Genomic DNA, 22267 nt, shown 5'->3' on the forward strand with positions numbered 1-22267 from the left:
TGATAAGGATAAGTACACTGCATATAAGTATTGTTAAATAAACAGGATAAATTCATCTTGTTCTATGAAATAATACTGAATTCATTTTTTACTTGAAATAACAAAGATAAGGCCTAAAAAATAATATGCATTTACTTAAAATTTTAAATCAATTAGTAAAATGTATGTCAACCTATTCAAATGCAATATACCATTTTTGTATTGGAAAAATTGTTTTACTTAAACACTAAAAAGTTTTACGTTAGTAATTTATATTTATAAATTGTATATGCAGTATTACCTCCTTTACCAAGTGCCTATTAACTATATAGCTAATAGTAATCAGAGCAATTTTTTTCCTTGCGTCAGTTACGATTGAAACAATTGAATAATGCAAAAACATCAGACAAAATACGCCGCCCCCAATGAAGGTTTATCAATAACCAAGGTCATGATAACGGCCGCAGAAGTTGTGAAACACTGACATAATACATCCAGTTTTGTCTGGATCGTACCTCGTTATAAGAATTGATCTTATTCAGAGCATTCACTTGCCTTTCAAATCATGTGACAGACACACACCATAAGCAACAAGTGAAGTTAAAATATTGCTAATGAATAAAATAGGTTATAAGGTTATCATGGAAAAGCTGAAGTTATCCCGTTTGTCATTACGTCTATTGGGTGGCTATTACCGTCTCTATGGTCATGAAACATCCAAATGTGGAACAGATGCTCAAAAAGCTTTGGTACTTTTTTCAAATTCTTTGGGATATATCGAATCGATATATAAGTGTTAGTAACTTTTGTTTATTGATAACACGTCGTCGAATTACTAACGGTTGCGATAATGGTCACAGCAAGATTTTCTTTCTTAGATGAAAAAGATTTTGAATAAATTCTGCTTCAGATCAAAATGAAAACATATTAGCTTTTAAAGGAACACATTGCGTTCCCATGGGAACTCCAATAGATTGTTGTATAACAGGTCTCCAAAGACTTCATAGATATTTAATTTGCTGATTTGGAACCCCAGGATCTTTTTAATTTCAGCTGCATACCTGAATTGAAGAAGTGTCACTATGCATAGCAAAGTCGTAATTTAATATCCTGACGTCATTGTGAAATTTTCCTGACTTTATCATGTCCTTATTTTCAATAAAATTCCATATTTCCTGAAAATGCATATAATTTATCGATTCAAATAGTTCTCTAGTGTTTAAGGAGGATGATAAAACTAAGCTAATATTTAAAAACAGCGCAGATGAATAAATTATTCAGTCATGTTAAACTTGTACTCTCTCTCTCTCTCTCTCTCCGGTGGCAAGAATAGTTGATTTGATTTTTTGACTCTGTTCTTGATTAAATGACCTTCGATTTTTTTACCCTATATTATCGAAAAGATCAATTCTAAGAGATTGAACAGAAAACACGTTAGCTTCCGCATCATGTTATACAGAAAATAGTTCTTAATTGAATTCTCTATGACTACAAAAACAATTTCCGCTACTCTAATGACTGTATTTCACTGTTTCCTCTATTTGTGTTACATTACAACAGAAGGCTCTTTTAATAGTAAGATGATGTTCTTTATTTAACAAAACGAACACCCACAACGCATACACCATTTCCCTTACCACTGATAACATTCTTTTAACCATTATTCAGCAGGAAAAAACGCAGAATATATCCCGGGTAAATGCAGGTCACATGCTTCCACGGATGTTTTGTCTCTTGCATTTTAACTTCTCAAATTTTGATTAGTAGAAAATAATTAAAACCTGCGATATGGTTAAGCATTTGAGTTACTAAAAAAATCCTGCCTTTCAAGATGCTTTTCTTCGTATTTGTAAGACAAATCAGTTTAATATTAATAATGATAAAAAGGAAATAAGTATAGCTATAACAAATACATTTTGTAATGATTTGCTGCAGGTCAGTTAAGAAGTATATATTGTAAGGTGTCTCTTGAAGGTCAGACAGTCCTACTTGGACCATTTTTGCATCCACTTTGAACAATATTTTCCAAGTTGAAAAATACTTCTGAACTTTGAAATCATAGAATTATTGAAATTGACTTGAAGGCCTATTCTAAGCTCTCTTGTGTCAATGTCGTACTTTGCTAAGTTTGAAATATGTCTGGGCCTTGGAACCATAGATTTCATGTGGGTTTAACTAAAAACCATCTTGCGTCTATGTTGAACAATGTTTGCTAAGCTAAAAATCTTTTTGAGCTTGAAACCTTAGATTAAAATAGTAATTATTGCAAATAATTTCATTTATGTGACATGTTCTTGTTTTATTATGCTATTATATAATAGTGTCTGTATTGTACATAGCTTTATACTAAGCAGCTGTTCGGTTCTTTTTATTGAACTAATTTTACTCCCTTTTCCTACATCTAAATATGGAAATTTTCAACCAATCAGCAAATTTTCTAAAATCCATCACGTGATCATTATTGATCCGTTTATTAAAAGAGAAAGTATGGTTTATTAAAAACTGCTGAATAAATTTTCAGTCATGATACCCACCATCCACCTCTCTCTCTCTCTCTCTCTCTTTCTCTCTCTCTCTCTCATTTTTGTTGTTATGTTTTACCCATCTTTTTTGATAGTGTTTGAATGGGTTTAAAAGAGATTTATAGTACTTATTTTCTACCTCACGTTCTAACTGAACAAGTAAACTTTTTGTGCATTGTAATAAATGGAAAATCCATGTATTAGGTTACTACAAAAACAATTTCCGCTACATTTATTTTGTTTCCGCAATTTGTGCATTACAACAGCAGGTTTCCATATGATTTTTCAACATAAAGCAGTGTTGCTTTTTATATATGGTTTTTCCATTATTCAGCGGTGAGAGAAATAGTTGTGTTCAATTTAATGCCTGCGCGATTGTATTGTTATTGGCTGTTTGTTATTTTGTTTTCTAGAACCTTTTTTGATGACAGGCAGCAGTTTAGAGCATTTTGTATATGTCTTCCAAACTTATGATGTTTATAAGGGGGTCAACCTTTAATATGCTTTATATTGTACCTTGTGAAAGAATCAGGGTTTAATATTATTATGATAAAAAAGAATAAGTATAGCTATAACAAATACATTTTGTAATATTTGTACATCATGTTACAATGTATATATGGTGCTGGGGGTCAGATTGTGTAATATTTTGACTAATATTTTAATACTCTAAAAATAATTCTGAACTTTGAAATCTGTGTTTTATTGAATTGACTTTTATAAATGACATATTTAAGCTCTCAGCATGATGTTATTTGTTTTTGCCTGTTTATCAAAAAACAAGCTCAGTCGTTTGGCAGGAGAACTAAGGAACATAAAGGTTAATTTGATCGTTCTTTAATATATTCCTTTATTATGTCCAATTCGCAAAAGATACTTATACAGAAATAGTTTTTTTCCTTCTTTTTATCAAAGTATAAGGAAAAAAAAAATACTTTTTTCGTTTAAAGATTGCTTAAATCCATTTTATATCTAAAACGTGCGGAGAAAGGACAGATTTTCAGCGGTGTATGCTGATTAGATTGTTGTTCACTAAATCTTTAATTTAGAAAATTAATACAAAAATATGTCGTAATGATTAGGCACGTACAATTGCAATGAACATGGACAGCAGGCTTATCTACTTCGTACGGAAAGCAAGACAAAATCTAAGACAAGATGAAAACTATGACTTAAATTTTCTCCATACCATAAACAATATCACAGACGAAATATTTGTAATTTGTGGGGTTTTTCTTAAGGGGACAAGATGAAAATTGAGGATTGGGTGGTATATGTATAAATCTGCATATAATTATGCTAAATAAACGAGGTAACTAATTCATACTATAACAATTCCATTTACCCGAAGGTTTAACTTAAGACAAAATTTGCAGCTCTCCACTGGCAAGTGACAGAAAATTTCAAGAGAGACGTTAAACAACACACAATCAATGAACCAAAGAAAGTTTTGATCAAAATAACAATCCAACTTATGATTATATTTTCAAACATATAAAATTGATCATAATGATTGCCTACTGAAACATAGCATTTTGGCTAAACTAGGTTTTGATAAACAGTTCAATAAAAGTACATAAACTATGACTACAAAGTGCTCAGAACTTTAGCAATAAAAAAAATTGAAAGAATACATTAAGTTTGCCGTACAGGGTATGATGAATATATACCTTGATAATAATTGTAGATTGTTTTTACATTTTCAATAATTGGGATAGTAATGTCTCTTTCCAAGATTTTTCCTTTCATTAGTCAATAACGCTTGTTTTATATGCTGTTGAAACATCGTTGTTGTGGTTTAGATTAACTTTCAGATATGACGTAAAAGTATCCCTACTTATGATAAACAGAACAAGCCAACATTTCTCAAGTCTGCACTTTTACAAGATATCTTACATAATAACGTGACAAAGAGACATACAATAATATACAAAATTAAATTCCTACACTATACTTCTTCTTTGTTGAGTTATTGGCATAAGGTTTGTAAACCTGTCAGGACAGATGGAACCTCTTTGTCTGTGTATACTACGTTCTTCCCCTGAAATTAATTATACATATAACAATGTCGTACAAATATCTTAACAGTTAGTTTTTATGTATCCATCTTAAAAGAGGGAAGGCATATCATGTTTTTTTTCTTAATTATCTTTCTAAAAACCTTTTTGTTTTTCTTTAGAATCGATATTGTCTCATCACTTATCGAACTTTGGAATCAAAGCCAGTTTTACTTTTCTTTTTAATTCTTTTAATATTAGTTTAGGGTATTTTGCATTTGTTGTTCACCATAAAATGCGCTGGGGGCCACCATAAACTCCATGTTTGCTTAATATTTAAATTCATTAGTAGGTCACACATGATCCTTCTATGTGAATTTCTGGGGGAAAAAAACTTAGTATCTTAAAACATCTACATGATTTGGAAAATCAAGTAACCTACAGCTATTTGAAATTGTTTGATTCAATACTATAGTGCAATTGCACCCTTGAAAGATAGAATTACCGAAGGACATTTTTAATAATGCTATTATCGATCTTTTGAAATGTAAACATATCATATAGCATTCTTTTTAGAATATTTCTTTGTTTTGTAAAGATAACACTTTCATTTTTTGGCTGTATCTGGCGTAATTAGGGATAATGATTTCCTCAGATAGAATGTTTCTCGTTCGATAACAGACAGAACAACCTGTTCTGTATCTTTGTCAGTTAATATTTACGATAGGTAAACACTAGGAGAAGTGCATGGAGTGTTTATACAAGGATGTATGCTTCACAGCCACTGTATATAACATAACAAGTGCGTCCTTTCCCGTTTATTCTACGAAACATTTTCACATCTTTAAGGGTTTGGGGTTGAATAAAAAGTAGGGGGAAAGAGAAAACACTTCTCTTTTGTGAAAAAATCAAAACATTTGTTACTGTACTGAACTATATTATTATCTACGGATTTTTTCCTTTTTTTCCTTAATCATGACAAGGAACACACGATAGGTGTGGTGTGACCGGTCAACAGGGGATGCTCACTCCTCCATGGTATCTGATCCAACCGCTGATAATTTAGAGGTCTGTGTTTGCTCTGCTCCTGTATTGTAATGTTTATTGAACTTTTGGGCTGGAATATTGTTCGTTATCTCCAAACATTTCATTACTGTAAATCACTTATATTCATGAAGTAATTATTTTTTGGATTAAGAAAAGTGGATGTAACTTTAACTCCTACGTGTCAGAGTTGCATTCATTTCAAATAATTTTCGCCACCAGGCAATGCATCATACATCTACACAGATATAAGCTGTACACCGAAATACTTCGAACCTTAAAGAAATAAAGGGTTATAGAAGAGCTCGAGAAATGAGAGAAAAGGAAAATTTTGACAAGGATACATCTTCTTTCACTAGAAGTGTTCAGTGTTTACAATAGATCTTGTAATGCTTGTGATAAAATCATTTAATGGTCGGCGTCATATTGGAATAATAATGATGACAACCAGTGATCAAGCTTACAAATATTATAAATTATCAATTTTTAAAGAAAAAAAATAATTAAACACCGTGGATGGAACAATTCCTTCATGTAAGAGAAGAGCGCCCTATCGAGCTTTTTTTCCGCCATAAGTCTTTTGACTGATCAGGTAAATAAAGTAATCCGATATTATAAGAACAATGACATAGGCCTAAGAAAAGAAATGAAAAAAGTTAGCCCAAACTTTGACCAAACAATAGCTTTTAATTGGTTTTGCAAATTCGAAATGTGAACGATATTCAACTGTCTTTGAACATATTGAAGCCAAGGTTTTATCTCGAATATTTGCCTCAATATTTATTTCGTACGTTATGAACCTAAAGTACGTGAGAATTATGTAAAAGCTTTTTTTAATAATTTGGATTGTGTGGTACAGTGAAGTAATTAAGAAGAAATAATTAAATAATGTAAATCACTCTCTAATTATACGAGAATCAATCATGTTTATTATAATATAGATTATGTTTTCATAATAAAAATTTTTCAGTCCTTTGTGTCATGAAGTGGGTGTTTTGTGAAATGTTATTCATATTTTTCTATAATTAATTGCAAAACATTTCTCATAATAACTCTTGATGGTTCAATGAAAAGTTTGCACTTTTTTGTTTTCATTTGTTTTAACATAAAAGATCATTAAATTCGTTTCAGAAAACTTGTGATGTAATCTTTCTCAATTTTACGATACGTTTGTGGGCTAAGCATCATTGATATTCAAAGTAGTAAAAGAAAACTCTCGCCATTTGATGAGGCACCCAGGTATATTAATTACTTAACCTTCAGTGGAAGTATTTTGGGACTATCACTAGATTAAATCCGATAGTTACACAGTGAGATTAATCTATTTCATCCTACAACATCTGTTGCCCTCGTTTGTTCAGATGAAAGTCGGCCTATGGTATAAAATACTTTGATAACAAGACGTCAGAGGCATCTTGCCCGTTCAGAATATTGACAGTATGGTTGGCGCATTCGTTTAAAACTAACATTTCGATATGCGAGATTCTTATCTTAAATATGACACCTAAATAACTTTACATAAAACTTGATGTGAGAGTTAACAAAATATATCGTTGTCGTTTCAGAAAAAAAGAACAGGAGAATCGGCTTGATGAAATGCCATTCCACTAAAGTGAGTATTTCCCCATTAAGTGTTAAAGCTGGTTTATCTAACTGTTACGATCAAAGACCGTTCTCTGTTTTAAAACACATCAAATGTTCTCTTAATCGGATTTCACACTTTTAGGAATTGCATCTTCTCTGTTTTTGATGTATGAACTAGAAACATTATATAGCTGCAATCTTTCTCTGAAAGAAGCAATAACTCTTGAACTCTTGAACTTTTATTCGATCTTTAATGTCAGTTAATTCGTACATATATTTTATTATTACAATAATGTTTATTCAACGAGGTTGAGTAAGACAAAAGTGTTTTACTCTGTTTGTTTTTGTTTATTCAAAATACGAATAGGGCAGCAATTATGCTTGCCTTTTGGTAAAACTTTGATTGATAACGAAGGGGGAGAAAGAAGCCTTAACTTTCACCCATCGGCCATATCTGGAGTGGCATTCGATCAAAGCACAATTATATTCATTTCATCATAAAATTTGTAATAAACGAATTGTTCTTCCGGCGACAGAGAATGTGTACTCCTTCGTAGCACCTCATTCCACCTCTGATGTATTTAGAAGCTCGCGTTTGTTCTGTTCCTGATTTATATTGTTAAAATGGACCTTTGAGAATGATAATGTTCGTTATCTTTAACTTTTAAAAATATCGATGAAAAACCTAGGTATCACAACCTACACCCCACATGCACATCCCTTCTTTCATCAGCATCTTTGAAAGAAATTTACGTAAGCATAAAAATAGAGAATACACAAGTTCAAGGATGATGTTGAAATACCATATTTGAATTATCCATTCTGAATGGGATAACAATTTAACCACAGATATTGATCTTGTTATCATTTGATATTCAGAATGAAGAAGGTGGGGATAACACGCAGTGATATCTACAAACAATTCAAAACTGTTAAATGGGTGTAAAACACGGAACCTGGAAATTCCAGAGGTGATCAGGTGCTCACGAGGAGTAAGCATCCTGTATTGAGCATGATTTAACTGCATTGAAATCATTTTTTTATGGAGACAAAGAGGATAAAAATTTCTGATTTCCATTTTTAAATAAATTTTGGCGAAATTTGAGGAATATCATATCTAGGCATATTCACCAAATATTCTTAATTACACTGATTTAGAAACATATTTCATCTGAAAGTTTGCGGGTTTTTTTTCCCTTTCAAAAATGCGGAAAATAGTAAATAGAATGATTTGCTATATCATCATCAAATTTTGATTTTAAAAACAGTGTCACTCAAATCAATCAAGATGATCAAATAATTATGCAAATGCTATAATAAAGTCCCTTATTAAAATGCTATAATAAAGTCCCAGAAAATTTATAGCTCTTTCGAGGTTTTTAAAAGGATGCAGCCATCCAAATGCATGTCCTTGTCCTTCAACGAAATTTTGGAAAGAACGAGCAGCATTCAAGCTCAAAGACCATCTGAACATTACAAAACGCAAGCAGAGCAAACACGGACCTCCAAAAACATCAGAGATGGGATTCAGTGCCATGGAGGAGTGAGCATCCCCTACTCAAACCCGCCGTGTGCTCCTTATAAAAACGTAAAATAATATTACGTAGACAAATCATTCTTCTTTATATCAACAGCATATATCATATTTTGAATTTATCGTGCAAGATTTTATTTCTAATCATCAATTAAAGATTCCACACCCAAGTTATCAAAAAAGTTTAATTAACGTGTTAATTAACTTGTTAATACTGGCAAGAATTTAAGTTTCAATAATATTTGAAAAATGAATGGACTCTTCAACAATATTAAACGTGCAAAAATCAATGACGACAAGGACTAATTATTTAGACTGTGTTTACAACCATACTGTCTTTAGAAAGGTAGATATATTTGCTACGACATGTAAATTTGTTAATTTTTCAAGGTATAATGAGAGAAAATGTGGTCCAAAATAAGATACATCTAAAAAAAACTTTTTAAAAAATTCTAAAAATTAATATAAACTCGTCCCTGTAACCTTGTATTTTTTCCTTACCTGGCGATAAAACAAAATACAAGAACTTAAATGCATATTCCTATATACTTGCAAAAAAAATTCAGGTATGCCAAGCTTTTCTATATTTTTGCTCTAGTGCATTGTATTCATTGATACGATATATCCTGGTGGGCTTGAGATAAAAGATACCACAGAGTCTGACACCTCTGTTTCATATTTGGATATTTTACAGTATGATAAATGTGATGACTTAAACTTTTCTATCGTCAACTTCCCTTGTGCACAATATGTGTTAGCAAATGCTTTCTGACGTTTTTTGACAAACAAGTTGATGAAACAGGAATATAGTTTCATTTAAAATAATCATTTTTGTTAGTCATGTAAAATGATTGCAAATACAATTTATTTAAGTCAAACACTTATTGTTAGAATTGACGACGGATTTCCCAGTTATTTCCCAATGTTGACAAGGAGCACACGGCAGGAATGACCCGTCAGCAGGGGATGCTCACTCCTCCATGGCACCTGATCCTACCTCTTATATATTGGAGGTTCTTGTTTGCTCTGCTCCTAATTTGTAATGTTACAAAATAAGTTGAAACGTAATACTTTGTAAAAGCATAAAACTTATTTTGAACTGTACATTTTATATGAAATAGAATAAATACGTACTTACAGAGGAGTATCCATTTAATTAATAATAATAATTAAACTAAACAAAAAAAAACCCAGCAAAAACATTTACATTAATAAATTGTTTAATGTATACACATTTCAGCAAATTAAAAAATGATTTGATTAATTCTTCAATTACGTACAATATTTAAAAATGTAGCCCTTCTATACAAGGTTGTGCAAAATTGTGCATATCTGAAATGAGGAAAATATCCAAACAATAAGTACCATTCATACATAAATCTAGGCAATTTATCTTGTACTATAGGGAACGATATACGCGATGCTGTTGTTTTTTCTGATCCCAGTAATGAGTGCAACAAATAATCAAAATATTTTTTCTTGGACAGTACTGAAAAGAAATGTGGCAGTTAAACTTTACTTACATATATATGAATTGTTAAAAATTTTCATAAAACCTTTAAAATGTAAATAAAGAACAAAAAAAATAAAGAAAAGAAATCAAGAATAGGGTAAAACGCGAACATTAGATAACATCAGAGATGATGTTAGGAGGCAAAACCCTCGAATCAAAAGGGTGTCCTAAAGAAACGAAAACCAATAAAGTTTATTATCTGAATTCTAACTGGTATATCAAACTGTCATTTCACTAATTTTTTATTAGTATGTAATGGACCCATTTTTGCATATTTTCTAACGGGTACATCAAATTATCATTTTACTAATTTTATGCTAGTATGTAACGGACCCACTTTTGCATATTTCTTTTTGAACTCATGGTAAGTGCATCGATCGTTTTTAAAGCAAAAGGAGGTATTTATCCATATTTAAACTAAGCGATTGCGATTCCTTAACATTAGGTTTAAATAATCAGACATTGTATAAACCATTCAATAAAAAAATTAAATCACATACTTCACAAATGTTGATTTTTTAAAGTGCCTCAAGGGTATTTTACTATTCAGAAAATGTTACTGATACACACTGACATCAATAGAATGAAAGGAATCAATAATGCACAGCATGAAAACAGGCAGAATGATTGTTTCTGAAATATGGGTCTTGTAAAAAATATTTCTGAGTCATAATTACCATCATTAGCAGCTGCCTGCTTGAGATTCCGTTCCTTATATCAAGGCAGATTGATTCTGTTTTGAACTTCCCTTAAATAAGTTCCTTAGGGCTTTTACGGAATATTTTCTTATTCTGCAATTGCTTTTTCTGGATGTCAGCTAACAAGCAATACCCTGTCAAATTATTTTGCGACAATATTCTCTTGGTGTTTCAATGCATGTATCTCTTTCTTTTGGGGTATACAGTCTGTAGCTGTTTAGTGCATTGAATGATGACTTGATTATTGATTACATAACATAGCTATCACAACTGGAATCCAGCACCTACTTTTCATCCGATTCTTCGGAAAAATAACATTCATCTGGGTTTACCCACTGTGCTACTAATCATTAAGTCCAGTTGGAGATCACAGTTAGTCAATATTTATAACATGGATCCCATTTCTATATGTCATGAGGAGGATGTTGATTTGTTTGCCATTTTTCTCCTTTACCAGCGTGAATAAAAAAGAAAGTAGGAAAATATATGAAACATAAACTATGATATTTTGGGGGGTTTAAGAATACACTGTTTTCTGCATGAAGCAAAAGAAATTAAAAACCAACATTAACTTTATTTTTCAATGAAACAAAGTTTTTTTTTCCCTTTTAAAACGAGGCATTAATGTTTTAACAAATATAAAAGTAATAAAAGATAACAAAAAGCGTTGGCTCTATATAAAACTACAAAAAATATGAATCAATGAAAGGAGATAAAAGAAGCCCCCTCCGTTGGACGGGGGGGGGGGGGCAGCTGACAAAGTAGAGAAAACTTTCCACGTCGACTGAACACATTTTCCGTTGGTCATTTGTATTGATAAGGTAGACGTAACATACCTTGGACAAATTAAGAATAAAAACAACGGGCCTATTAAGTCACATGAATATGTCGGGCTAAACATGATTCAATTGTAGGAGAGATCAGCTAAAAAAAAGTAGTTATAACGACTTTAGAATTTAAGAATTGCTGACTTTTAACAAGGCCGATCAAAACGGTGTAACATCAACTTTTTTGTCAGAAGCCTACATCAGATTAAAAATTATCCTACACAGAACATCTTTGGTATCAAATAAGAACATCTTCTTTGGTATCAAATAAGTTGGAAGTCTGTATTTCATGTAAATTTCAAATATCTTTCCAAACACTGCATCGATATAAGATTTTGCATGTAACTAGACTTAAAACACTATAACTAAAAATTTACCTGTAGCCGTCCGATAATAATAATACACTATATAAGTTAAGTTAAAAAACAGAAAAGAAAAATGAAATAAAGGTTTGATATATGTCCAGAAACCAAAAAAAATGCTAGGAGAAAAATTAGGGAAAAGCAAACGCAAATGTATTTCATGTGAAAAAAAATTTCAATTATCTTTCCAAACACTGCTGTGTCTTTTATTTCGATATAATTGGGATGTATCACCCAAAAGTATGTCTGACATATCAATTTATGCACATGATAAATAAAAATTTTTGATCATTGTTAAATCGAAACAAAAGTTCACTCACTGTTTTTACTGATATAAGTCAATGACAAGTGGAACTTTTGGACATTTAAACAGTTACTATATGTACTTTTTTTCTTGTGCATATAGATATTTGAAATCGATATAATCAATGACAAGTATAAGGAAACAGTTTAATTTACTTTTGAAAGATATTTGAAATCGAATTCGGCTTTAATTCTATTTTAATTTAGCGAATATAGGTGTACTATTTGAGCCCATAGAAATTGCATGTGTATTGGAAGGTATGTATTGTCACACATATTGTCACTAGCTACAGTATCCTTTTAATATAATCTTCAGAGTACATGTTTGTAAAATTTGAGAGCAGTTTTGTTGTATACCAGGCACAAGACTTGAAAGTGTCCGAATTTTATTTTTATGAAATCTTGAACGTATTTTTTTAATTTGTTTTTTTTAGTAAAATGACATTGTATGGATAAGAAATCGCGATCCCTTTTACCTGGTCCTCTGTACATCAGATCTAGAGGAATAAAATATCTATAAATAAAATTTAAGTTTTTCTGAAGCATTTTGAGGCCGATCGAACAGAAGTCGGTCTTTCACAAAAGTACAAAAAAAGACCAGGATATCAAAGATAAATAAAGTCAAACGACACGAAAGAGGTCTGTCAGTGAGCGGAACCGACTGTTTTTCACCATTCTAAATATTTTATTTATTCTATACCATATTCAGAACCTTGGCTAATATTTTATTATCAAAATTTTGAAAAAATCAAGGCTATATTTTCGAAATCAATTCTGTGGAGGAATTGCATATTAAGAACTTATTTTTATCCATTATCTTGTGAATTTTATGTGTACACTTGAGACACATATGCATCGCAAAAACTAGTAAATAATTTCAAGACATATTTTACCCATTTAGTGATATTAAGTCATGATTGTTAGTGCAATATAAAAAGCTTTTAATTGCTGCTATTTTGTATTGTTTAATGGACTTTTCATCTTAAATACTGTTTGTTGTCTCCATATGTTTCATTCTAAGAATTTTGACTGTCGTCAGAATTTACTTTAAGAGCATTTTATTATTTTAGCAAGGAACGAGTTGTGATAGGGATTAGAACATCAAAGATTTAATGCTTATCATAATAACTAAAATAAATCCAAACTGTATTATTAATATTTGTGAATAATTGTACTTTTAAAATAAACAAAATAGTTTCAATCGTTTTCTATAGGTTAACATATTTTTTTTTCAAAATAATTTAGTTGAAAACGTTAGTATGCTTTCAAAATCAAAGAAATCTCCTACTCTATAATAATTATGAAAGCCAGTTAAAAATGGTAAATCAGACTTTAAATGTCTTTTGCTTAAGATATTATTCGATAAAATTTAGGTCTTCGGTACATATTTTCGACAAAAAATCAGGTAAAAATTGTGACATATTACACTGTAGAGGATCTCGTTAATCATGATAACACCAGATCATAAATTAATCATATACGAAGTAATATGAGATTTTCAGATGAAATATAAGCCAAATGTTTGATTGAATTAAAAAGTACAAATCTCTGTGTATTTGAATATCATTACTTCATTTGCTCCATATTGATAAACTCAACTGTATCTGTTACATTCTTGTCATTAAAAATAATGATAATTTCTCCAGCCACTTGTATATTGATTTTTCTCAATCAAGACACATGTATATTGAAGGACAAATGATTGATTTCTCTTATCAAACATTTTTTGAAGGCCATAAGAGGCTATTATGATTATTAAACCTTAAAACAAATCACAACATATAAGATAAAAAATGAAGTTAACGAACAGTAAACAACTAAAAGTCCATTGAATCAATACTAATCCTGAGTACCTTTCATAATATCATAGTTGGAATCAGGTGTATTTGAGGAGCACGCATCCCCTGTAGAGGTTAAGTCATAAGTACACTATATAATTTTATTTATTATTATTACAGCTAACAAAATGCAAATGATATCTCGATTTCGCTTTTCATGTACATGCTCTGGAGCATTAATCAAGATTCTAGCCATCTAACAAGTTTTTAAAACAAACAATATGTCAGAGTTTTGTCTGTCGCGAACCGTTTCTGGTTAATGAAGTAAGAAACGAATTAATTATTATCGAAATACTGAGAGATGAGGTGAAAAATTAAGTTGTTTTAAGACTAACTCAATGTGCTTAAACTTTACTAATTTTTGTGGCAAGTATTTTTTTCTAATTGTAAATTTCACTATTGAGACGAGTTTGCTTAATTTCTCAGAATTGCTTTCACATGCAGTAACCATAGGTCTTCCATATCACAACCACTTTTATTTTACTGAAAATGTAATTTTTATTCTGAAATTATAATACACGTACAAAGTAAAGTTCTTGTAAACGTATAGATGCTCAAAGTGTCGCAAATCAACAGCTGTAGCTCCTAAGACAAATTTGTTTCCAAGTTCATCTTCCTAAAATACCAAGTTTGTCTTTCTGTATGACATTAAGCTATTAACAAACTGATATATTCTAGAAAGTGCTAAATGTATATATGAGTGTTATCAATTGCAAAGCCTACACATTTTTGTTTGACAAATTCACTGTTGACGAACATTCTAATACATTATTGTATTAAACTTTTACGCTTACTATCACTAAGTAAAGAAGTTAAAACTTCAGGAAGCGCAATTTAAGTTCTGAAACATACCAAATTGATATTATTATAAAATAATGATTGAATTGTGCGCGAAAATAATCTAACACTGTGTCGTATTTTTACTGACTTGAAAGACTTGAAAAAGGCCAGTCCTTTGTTTTTGTACTGAATTTGACTACGTAAAGTTTCGACTTCCTTATTAATACTTAGGCTCGTGGCGGCTGTGACCTGTCAAAAGGGGATGTTTTCTCCTATGTACTTTTTGTAATTATTTTTTTACTTAAAGTGAAAATTTCTGCTGTATTGCATTGATTATTTGAACTTATTTGGATAAACTGAAATTAAGAAATGACTATGGATGTCCACCATTCTTTTCTTCAGCTTTAAATTGATTTTGAAAACTATTATACTATTTGAGAAGTAGAGACATGTATATGATAATTTTTTTTACAATAAATCAATCTCAACAAAGCTTTGGATAATGTTTTCATCTCGCTATCTAATTAATAAACAGGAAAGTAATCCCTTCTCATTACTTTTCACGGTACATACAATAAAGAAGTTTTATTGCATGTTAATCACCAACCGACTTTCTTATCATTGATCAAGTTTATTTCAATATTAAGAATGGGTTATTAACATATTCTTGAATTCAAAATTTAGTATTAATGTTGTCTTTGTAGATAACTGAAAATTCAAACATAATCAAAACATCTGGTAAAATCTCAATTCATAGTGATTATCTTAATATTATTGTCTCTGTCTCAATGGTGATCAACATTTTTTTAAAAGTGTTGTTTTATCTCTTATATGCTTTCTGCCTTTGAGTGATAATGCATCTGAACTATTTCTTTTTTGCAAGTCATTATCAAAAGCTCATGTTCTTCGAATTTACTTCACATATTGCAATTCCCATTTCTTTTGGTAGTTTTATCCATTTTAACTATGATTTTTCTCTTTTTTTAATACAAAAAGTAATTGCTGAAATAGGTTTAAGACAATTAATTTGTTAGAATTTTTAAGGTCATAATCGCCATTTTTTTAAAAACAAAAATACTCATATTACTGACAAAGCATTCATGTTTTCAGCCTTACAGTTTCATTTCAGCACAATCTTGCATTCAATGTACCACACGAAGCTCATGTTTTTGCATTTTTCTTAGTCACTCGAGGAAAACACTACTAGCTTTCACTTTTATTTTGATAATTTTCAAGTACACAAATTTTAACTTGTTAAGTTGAGATGGTGTAATAAAGTTAAAGCTCATGTTTGAAAAAGGTTTTATAAAAGGCTTCAATGATCAAAAATATGTCTAAGATGTGTATTTTTTCTCTTTGTATTATCAAAACTATTTTAATGTGTTCAAACTTTCATGAAAACTGTTTTGTTTTTTAAAGGCAATCAATCATTAATTAGTGTCCGCTACATTCATAAGGATATAACAATTTATTTGTTTAAGTTATAAATATTATAAAGAAGATATAAAAAGAGCATCAGGACTACAGTGTTACAAATTAATAGCTGAAGTCCCTGAAGCGGTGTAAAATCTTCAATTTCAATATTCACTTCGGTTATTTTTTTTTCCAGATAGCACTACATTTCAAGGAATAAGAATGTGCATCGACTCCCAGTAGTTTCTCATTAACCATGTCTCGTTTTTAACTACGACACATCTAGCCCTGCGTGAGGGAAAGACACTACAATTAATGGTCTGTACACTTTGTTAGATATTCAATTCTCTGAGGATTGATGTTGTGAATTTTAGTTTATAATTAGAAAAAAGAATGCATTGTATTTTTTTTAGAAATGGTACTTGAATTTCATTGATTGGTAATAGAAAATAGGTTCCAAATCCAGTGAAAAATGTCATGTTTCCTTGGAAAACCGAAACGAATTAGATAATTGGTGAGAGAGAGAAAGAGAGAAAAATTAAAAATTGACTTGAAATTACAGAGTATCAAAATTGCTGGCATTTTCAAATCGTTTGAACGTGTTCTTGCAAATAGATTTTGTAGCTCATTATCTGAATTAATATCAATGCTGGAATTAAAATATGCATTGGTGTGATAGGAATCGATAGTAAAGCACTAACATATCCAGGTATTCTAGTACAGTGTAACTTTAAACTCTAACCTTTAGAGAGTTCATTAAAAATGCATGTTATTTTGATTTAAAACTCCAAACTGAAATAGCCCAAAATAAAAATAGCATGAATTTCCTTTTCATCATTCTGCTTATTGAAGTTTTTAGAAAGTGTGCAAACAGTTCGTTGGATTTCTTGTTATAAATATAATGATTCTACTTTTGATAACATTTGTCTCAAAAATGACTGAAATGAAGACTTTGCAAATAAAAATAAGTTTATCAATGATTTCTGTTAATCGTCAATATTTATATCTAATTAAACTATCATTGTTTTCTATAATGGAGGAATATTCACATTGAAAATTGAAAACTGTTTTGTCGACTTTACATCTGGTGACGAGAAAAAAAGGACGGAGAAGGATATGGAGATAATGAACAGTATTCAATATCAAAGTCCATAAAACAATACAAAATAGGAGCAGAGCAAACACGGACCTCCAAAACATCAGAGGTGGGATCAGGTGCCATGGAAGAGTGAGCATCCCCTGCCGACCGGTCACACCCGCCGTGTGCTCTTTGTCACGATCGGGAAATAACAGAAAAATCCGTCGTCAATTCAGTGTATATATAATAGACTAACAATTAGTATGAAAAACATCAGTCAGCATTTGACTCAATGATAAATTGTATCGACCATACAACTAACTAAATGATGACTTTAAACGACACTGCTGATATTCTTGTTTCATCAACTTTACCTCCTTTTAGAAATTGTTCATACGTAGAGCATGCTCTTGATTATCGATTATAATTATATAATATTTAAAGTTTCTTAACAAATAAATCTTTATTAATTACAAAACATCACGTAGTGTTGTATATCTTAAATTTACAAGATAATAAAACATGGCTTATCGATTTAAAGCTTATTTTTCAACTTTGTTTCACTTGTCATTTAATGATGGCCATATCTCCTCCGTTTACATTCTTTCAATTTAATTTATTTTTGGTACCGCATCTTTGTTGATGATTTCAAAGATTTTGAATTAGTGCGGAGTAATGAAAATACAATTTCATATCACCATGGTCCCTAAATTGGTCATTTGGATAAATTTCTAATTCATTAGCATTTAAAGAAATATTAAAGAATAATGACGTACATAGTTTTGGGGCATTTTTCCCGACTTTTTTGTTAAAGGAGAGTCAAACCCAGGAGAGGAACAACTGCTATTTTATTTGCATTTTATGCTCTTTTTGCTATCAATATCCAGATATGGCAATGGGCTTAATTTGTTGGAATAACTTTTTCCTTGATAAAAATCTCCAGCAATTCTCGGCCACACTTTAAGACAAGCAAATCACCATTCTTGACTGATCTTCTATTATTTCATTCCTGTGTTTTGTTATGGGTTTATTTTCATATTTGAACTGTCTGACATTCCAATTATTTATCTCCTTTGGTGAACATAAAAGCAAAATAAAGCACCGCGGGTCCTTTGAGGAATCTTAATGTATTTTTACAGAAACTCTGAACAGGATGTCTATGATGTTTAATATCTTTGTGCTTTGCTTTTTATATTAGACTGAGCCTCTTAGTTACTTTATGAACTACTTCTAACGTCCAATAACGTATATTTGAAATTGAGAAACTGAATTTCAAAATGAATTTGCCTTGGTGAAAATTGAAGTTAGGATACTATTATTTATATCACTCATGATTACCAGTAGATTCATCAATAATTATCTGGCTTCATAATAATAAACACAATGCATTGTAGTCAATGCACTACAATCAGATAAGGACAAAAAGCTCTTATTTCGGGTGAAAAAAAATTTATGCACATCGAATCGAATAATAAGCACTCATTGAACCTTTATACGTTTCTGGTTTATTAGTTTTCAAAAGAATGAAACATATGGATATAACGTACAGTATTCAAGATTAAAAGTCCATAAAACAATACAAAATAGGAGCAGAGCAAACACGGACCTCCAAAACATCAGAGGTGGAATCAGGTGCCATGGAGGAGTGACTATCCCCTGCCGACCGTCACACCTGCCGTGTGCTTCTTGTCATGATCGGGAAATAACGGGAAAATGCGTCATTAATTCTGTGTATAAATAATGGACAAAAAATTAGTGCGAAAAAACTTCAGTCAGCATTTTACTCAATAATAAATTGTATTTGCTGAGAATACGTCGTCGATATATCTAAATGTCGAGTTGAAGGCCACAGCAAGAGTTTTCTTTTAACGTATGAGATTATTACCATAAATCGACGAATTAAAAACTACATTAAAAAATTAGTTATATACGGTAATTGAGTTTGATGCTGAATAACGTTTTTGTGACTAAATTAATTCTTATGAAAATATTATATATTCTTTCTTTTCTATGATAAGAAGATTATCCGAAGAGTTCTTTGAAAATTCGTTATACATTGAACTGTATTCCGTGTTGTTTAAGATCCTTTTAAGAATTCCTTACTTATATAGAGACGTTACCTCAATATATCGTGCAAGGGCTTCAAATTGTACTATTCATCAGTGAGAGTTCTTTAGCATGTCATCTAGTCCAAAATATGCACAATGTTAATTCGCCTATTTCAGCTGGGGTCGGCAATGTCGGGTCGATTTTGAATCAAGTAAACCGAATTTAATGTTTAAATTCTTATTTTATATGTAACAACAAAAAAAGGCTTCTAGTGCACTTCTAGTCACCTTAAGAAAGATTTATTGTTATTTTATAATATAAGATTTCTGGAGAAAACATTTTATCAATCTAGGCTTGTTTTGATTTCAAGCATTTTAAATTTCTCCTGAGATGTTTGTATCGAATTTGGAGTGATTTTTTTCTTTCAAGCGATATTTGTGAGATCAAGATGCATTGTGTTCATGTTTTATTTTCAATTTCATCTACAGGATCAAAAATTGAGTAATTTTTTTTTTATAATGGCGTTTAATTATTTCAATGATAATTTCTGACGTATTGCTGGCACGTAAAATACAAAAAATCGTGAAAAACGCCTTGAAATCTTAAAAACATTTCGCACTATATGTAAAGTCTAAAGTGAAAGGCCTAGGGAGTTCTTTTTGTAAGGACTCATCCGAAAAATATTTGATTTTCACTTCTAATTTCGATTCCTTGAAATTGAAAAATTCACTTCCTTTGTTTATGTTTAAGGTTGAATGAGGTGTCTTTAACAAGAGTTCAGCCCATGCTTTCTTATCACAAACGAAGTCCCTACCAATAGGTTTCCAGGTTTCAATATCAATTGAAAATTATCCAATGACTTTCTGTCAAAAATTTGAAGAACTTGAAACTACGTAACTATCATATTAAAATTGATATTGAGATAAAAAAAAATACTGGCAGATATTTCACATGTGACTAAATGTCCATAGGCTTTTCTACCGCGTTTCTAATTACAACCTTGTTTCATTTTTGCGCTTCATCAGCTTGCCTTTAATGGATTGTTGAGCGATTTTTTTCCAACCATACTAATTGCTATATTCGAATGAAATCATTCCCTGAATCTTATTTTAAGGATATAGCATAGCATTTCTACGAAGAGCTTAAACCGAATTACTATTGCCTGATTGCAGCTTGTAACAAAGATCCCGGAATACACTTCTAATAAGCTGTCAACAAATTGAAAAACGTTTTTAGGATGTCCCTCTAATGTATAATACATGTCTATATTTTCTCCATAACAGGAGCAAAAATCACAGAGATCTTCTGGGAAATATAATAAACAGGATAGAAGACTTGATATGTCTGCAAAACACCCAATAGATTGATTTGAGGTTTTTACAAGTTTCAAAATAAAGTTGTTTTTCTGGATTCAGATAATTTCAATCACTCTAAATAGCAGTAGTAAAACATCCGACAGTCCGATACACATTTTTGCAGCATCAAAAACGTGACCTTTAAACATTACGAGGGTGTTTTTCAGTTTGTAGAATTTTTTTCCAGAAATATATTTAAACATGCCATTTTCTCATACACAGTAAAAGTTAAGTGAATTTTCTCATTTAGGAACTTTAAAAAATTGTTAATAGATAGTTGAATGAGAACGACACGTAAGTGAGTAGTTAATTTATCTATCACTTCATTTGCAATACATGTTTTGACATTGAACATTGTATCAAATCTAGTATGAATATTTATTTTCAACTGGATCGCTATGGAGTCCTTCAATTCATATCTGATGGTCATATTTTTATTACTGTTATATTTTCTGAAAAGGCATAAACTTATTTGGAATATCTGGCTCATCTTATTTGGAATTTTGATGTGATATTTTTTTGTAAAACTGAAAGAAATGTTACTGAATTGATTTTTACACACGAACAAACACAGATATAGGTCAAAAACTGATACAAGTTCTGTGTATCTTTATTGTTTGACAGAATCTCTTTAATCAAGTATGAGTCTATGTTTTATAATTCACTATATTTGGCAAATCTATTTAATTTGTTTTCTCCAATTATTTTTCTGTTCTCCAAACGTGTGAATGGCGAACAGTTTTTCCTGTTTAATCAACACACCTCTCCAAACAACGTCAAATTGAACACAGATATTTGTAAATTCAAACCAACCATATACATCAGTGTCTAAAATTTCTTTTCATTTTTTTCATTACCATCTTATTTTTGTCGATTATAAGATTGCTTTAGCAAAAAGGTTAATAATATAAGAATTTCAGAAACATAAATCCACGTAATTGTTTAGTGTCCGACAGGAGCAGAGCAAACATGGACCTCCAAAACATCAGAGGTGGGATCAGGTGTGGGAGGAGTGGGTATCTCATGCCGACCGGTCACACACGCCGTGTACTCCTTATCATGTTCGGGAAATAACGGAAAAAATCCGTCGTCAATTCAGTGTATAAATAATGGACTAACAATTAGTATAAAAACATCAGTCAGCATTTGACTCAATGATAAATTGTATTTGCTGACAAGGTCATTGTATAGATCATACAACTTACGAAATGATGCTTTCAAACGAGACTGCTGATATTCTTGTTTCATCAACTTGTTTGTCAATAATTTACATCGTTTTAGAAATTTTTCATACGTAGAGCATGCCCTTGCGTATCGAATCAACTGAGATATATAAACTCCGTATGAGGGTATGAAGGTATATCGCTGCATAAGTAGAGTTTTAGTTCAGC

General features: G+C 30.9%; 1 protein-coding gene across 3 annotated transcripts in view; it reads left to right on the forward strand.

Moving 5' to 3' along the window:
• LOC134280500 (somatostatin receptor type 5-like) overlaps positions 1-22267 on the forward strand; it is a 38792-nt gene that overhangs the window by 6488 nt on the left and 10037 nt on the right. The window contains exons 2-3 of one of the 3 annotated variants that reach the window (XM_062762909.1): positions 7108-7154; positions 16591-16712. The exons of 1 other annotated variant lie outside the window; for it this stretch is intronic. The gene's annotated coding sequence lies outside the window, so the exon portion shown is untranslated. The remainder of the gene's footprint in view (positions 1-7107; positions 7155-16590; positions 16713-22267) is intronic. One more of the 3 variants, XM_062762910.1, reaches the window with a different exon arrangement.

The sequence above is a fragment of the Saccostrea cucullata genome, unplaced genomic scaffold (genome assembly GCF_032062105.1).
Source record: "Saccostrea cucullata isolate Sc308-1 unplaced genomic scaffold, CSIRO_AGI_Scuc_v1 ctg673, whole genome shotgun sequence".
NCBI classification, from domain to species: domain Eukaryota; kingdom Metazoa; phylum Mollusca; class Bivalvia; order Ostreida; family Ostreidae; genus Saccostrea; species Saccostrea cuccullata.